This window comes from Dromiciops gliroides, chromosome 2 (genome assembly GCF_019393635.1).
Source record: "Dromiciops gliroides isolate mDroGli1 chromosome 2, mDroGli1.pri, whole genome shotgun sequence".
Lineage (NCBI taxonomy): Eukaryota > Metazoa > Chordata > Mammalia > Microbiotheria > Microbiotheriidae > Dromiciops > Dromiciops gliroides.
In genome coordinates, this window is record NC_057862.1 from 336908967 (window position 1) to 336913504 (window position 4538).

Sequence of the window (4538 nt, forward strand, 5' to 3'; positions counted from 1 at the left end):
GGCCTGATACTATTCTGATTGTTAGTTGAGTTCTTGAGATGCTCAATTACCTAACTGATCAGGTTCACTTCTTTTGAGACATGTCCTCTTCTCTCCCTTAATACTATTACCATGCTGGTACAAGACCTTATCACCTGACTTCTAGAATACTGAAAAGCCTACTGGCCATTCCATCTACCACGGATCTCTGTTCACTTCAGCCTATTTTCCATTCAGCTGCCAGTGTAATTTTTAAACCATAAATATGACTATTTAACCCAACCCCAATTCAGTAAGTGCTGGTGTCTCCATATTGTCTTGAGGATTAAATGCAGAATCCTCTATTTGGCCCTTTATAAACTAGCTGATGCTACATTTCACATCTTCTTTGATCCAATTTCACTGGCCTTGCTGTTACATGGAAAACACTTCATCTCTCAGCCCTGGACTTTTTCTCTGACTCTCCCTGATTGCTGGAATGTTCTTTCCTCATTTTTCCTATCTTCCTTCCTTTAAATTGTATTAAAAGCCCAACTTCTACCAGAAAAACCTCTTACTTAATAATTCTTAGGTCTAGTGAACTCCTTCAGTTATTTCTTATTTATATGATGTATATCTTATTTGTAATCATCTGTTTGCTTATTGTCACCACCATCAGATTTTAAAGTCCTTGAGGACAGGAACTCAAGGGACTATCTATTTTTTTTTTTGTATCCCCACAATGGCAATTCCTGTCAAAACAATGATTTAGACACTTTTTCATATGAATGTACATAACTTTGAATTCTTATTCTAAAAACTATATGTTTATGTACTTTGACCATTTATCAATTGAAGAATGGAAATTATTACTTTTTTATTTTTTGTGTGTAATTCCCTATATATTTAAGAAATAAGGCCTTTGGGTTCAGTAGGCTGGTTGTGAAGCAGCCTAGTTGTGAGACCCACCAGCACCAGCTAATAGGGCAAACTAGTAGCTAGAGAACCACGCATAGGATAGGTACTCCTAGCCAAGTCATCCCAGCTGAGAAAGTAAGCCAAGGGCAGTGAGGAATCCACAAGCCATAGAGTCCTTTGAGCAGAAAGCCACAGACCAGGCCCCCATTCCCCAGCAAGAGAAACTTACAAAAGTGTCTCTGGTGCCCAGGAGCAGACCTCAACTTTAAAAGGCAAAAAATCAGCTACAACATGAGTAAGAAACAAAAAAGGACTTGAATAGTGACAGGGAAGAACAGAACACAAACTCAGATGAGGGAAGTACTGTCAAAATACCTACCTGTGAAGCCTCAAAATGGAAGATGAATTGGTCTCAAGACCAAAAAACTTTCCTGGAAAAGATCAAAAAGGATTTTTAAAACGAAATGAGAGAAGTAAAAGATAAAATGGGAAAAGAAATGAGAGCTATGAAGGAAAACTATGAAAAAAAGAGTCAACAGCTTGGAAAAGGAAGCACAGAAAACTGACCAAAGGATATAATTCCTTAAAATATACAATTGGAGTTGCCCCATGATCCCGCGTGGGACGGTTCCCCGACATGAAGCCTCACACTCGTTCCTCCTCTTTCCCCCTCTCCCTTCCCAAACTGGAATAACCCCTGGGAGAGGGGGAGAACCAGAAGTAGAGACGGCGGACCCCAGAAACAGAGCCCGGCGTGAAGGGAATCCCAGCACGGCAGCGGTCATGGCGGCGACAGTGGTGCCACGTCCCTCATCTGCTCCATCTCCAATGAGGTGCCCGAGCACCCCTACGTGTCCCCGGTCTCCAACCACGTGTACGAACAGAGGCTCATCGAGAGAATGGCACCAACCCCATACAACCAGCCTCTGTCTGAGGAGCAGCTCATTGACATCAAAGTTGCCCACCCCATCCGGCCCAAGCCACCATCTGCCACAAGCATCCTGGTCATCCTGAAGGCCCTCCAAGATGAATGGGACGCGGTCATGCTGCACAGCTTCACCTTGCGCCAGCAGCTGCAGACCACCCGCCAGGAGCTGTCCCACACGCTGTACTGGCACAATGCCACCTGCCGTGTCATTGCCCGTCTCACCAAGGAGGTCACTGCTGCCCGAGAAACTCTGGCCACGCTGAAGCCCCAGACCGGTCTCATCGTACCCCAGGCTGTGCCAAGCTCCCAGCCCAGGGTCATGGGTGCTGGTTAGCCGATGGATTTAGGAGAGCTGGTTGGAATGACCCCCAAGATCATCCAGAAGCTTCAAGACAAAGCCACAGTGTTCACCACAGAGCGTAAAAAGAGGAGGAAGACAGTGTCGGAGGAGCTGGTGAAGCCAAAGGAGCTCAGCAATACCGGCAGGTTTGCATTACACGTGGGGCTGCACAGTGCCAGCATCCCAGGCATCCTTGCCTTGGACCTCTGCCCCTTGGACACCAACAAGATCCTCACCGGAGGGGCGGATAAGAACGTTGTCGTCTTCGACAAGACTTCAGAGTAGATCCTGGCCACGCTCAAAGGGCACGCCTAGAAGGTCAACAGCATGGTGTTCCACCTGTCCCAGGATCTGGTGTTTTCTGCCTCCACAGATGCCACCATCCACATTTTGTCGGTCCACAAAGCCTCTTGCGTGCAAGTTGTCCAGGCGCAGGAGACCTCCGTGACTGGCCTGAGTCTTCATGCTATGGGTGATTACCTCCTGAGATCTTCTGATGATCAGTACTGGGCCTTCTTCGATATCCAGACAGGGTGGGTGCTCACCAAGGTCACCGATGAGACTTCTGGTTGTGCCCTCACCTGTTCTCAGTTCCATCCTGACAGGCTGATTTTTGGGACCAGGACCATGGACTCTCAAATCAAGATCTGGGACTTGAAGGAAGGCACCAATGCGGCCAATTTCCCGGACACTCTGGCCCCATCACCAGCATTGCCTTCTCAGAGAATGGTTATTATTTGGCTACTGCAGCCCGATGATTCATCCGTCAAACTCCGGGATCTTCGTAAACTCAAGAATTTCAAGACATTGCAGCTGGATAACAACTTTGAGGTGAAGTCACTGATCTTTGACCAGTGTGACACATACTTGGCCCTTGGGGACACCGATGTTCAGATCTACATCTTCAAACAGTGGACAGAAATCTTCCACTTCACAGAGCACAGTGGCTTGACCACAGGGGTGGCCTTTGGGCACCACTCTAAATTCATCGCTTCAACTGGCATGGACAGGAGCCTCAAGTTCTACAGCCTGTAGGCCCCGTCCCCTCCAGAAAAATTGAGGCCTTGTCACCATAGTGGGTAGCAATTAGGAGTGGGGGGTAGGAAGGGGAGAGAGACTGTGAGGGGAGGAGGGCATTTGGGAAGGGACACACATCATTTCACTCTGGCCTGAACAGTGGCCTCAGCCAGTGTTGACTGTCCTAGAGGTGTGGGTCACCCTGCCCTGGGCTGCCTCCAGGTACCACAGGGGTCTACACCCCAGAGCCAGTGCCCACAGGGAAGATGGATTGGGTTGCTGTGATGAGCCATTGCCCTGGGGGGACCCAGAGCTTCCCTTTCTTTGAAATTGAAATGATTTGGGACTCTTGTCTCCTGGGAGGGGAGCCTGAGCAGAGGGGAGGGCACAGGAACACATGCAAGTTTTTGTAAGCAGTGATTTAATTTCATTCAAAAAATAAATGAAAAAAAAACAATACAATTGGCCAAATGGGTAAAAATGGCCAAATGGAAAAGGAGGTGCAAAAACCTACTGAGGAAAATAAGGCCTTAAATTCAAAATTGAGCAGATGGAAGCTAATACCTCCATGAGACACCAAGAATCTCTCAAACAGAATCAACAGTATGAAAAAAAAAATAGAAGAAAATGTGAAATACCTCATTAGAAAAACAACTGACCTGGAAAATAGATCCAGGAGAGATAATATAAGAATTATTGGGCTACCTAAAAAAGCCATGATCCAAAAAAAGAGAGTAGATACCATAATCAAAGAAATTATCAAGAACTGCCCTGATATTGTTGAATCAGAAGATAAAATTGCCGTTGAAAGAATCCACCAATCACTGCCTGAAATAGATCACAAAAGGAAAACTCCAAGGAATATTGTAGCCAAATTCCAGAATTGTCAGGTGAAGAATAAAATGATGTAAGCAGACAGAAAAAAAAATATCCTGGAGCCAAAGTTAGGATTACACAGGATCTGGCAGCTTCAACAATAAAGGATCATAAAGCATAGAATATGATACTATAGAAGGCAAAAGAGCTTGGATTACAACCAAGAATCAACTACCCAGCAAAATTGAGCATTACCTTTCAGGAGAAAAGATGGACATTCAATGAAATAGGGGATGTCCAAGGTTTCATGAAGAAAAGACCAGAGCTGAACAGAAAATTTGATCTTCAAATACAAAACTCGAGAGTAGTATAAAAAGGTAAACAGGGGGGGAAAGTTATTCAATAAGGTAAATATATTTACTTACCTACATGGGAAGAAAATATTTATAACTCTTGATATTTTTATCTCTATTATGATATAGTTACTAAATTGACCTTTATGTGATGATATGAAGAAACTTATGGGTCAAAAAAAAAAAAAAGAGAATATGGGGAGGACAG

At 45.0% G+C, this 4538-nt stretch overlaps 1 pseudogene; it reads left to right on the top strand.

Annotated features, from left to right (window-relative positions):
- The first annotated feature begins 1688 nt into the window (after nt 1–1688).
- On the top strand, nt 1689–3179 carry LOC122738005 (annotated as a pseudogene).
- The last annotated feature ends 1359 nt before the right edge of the window (nt 3180–4538 follow it).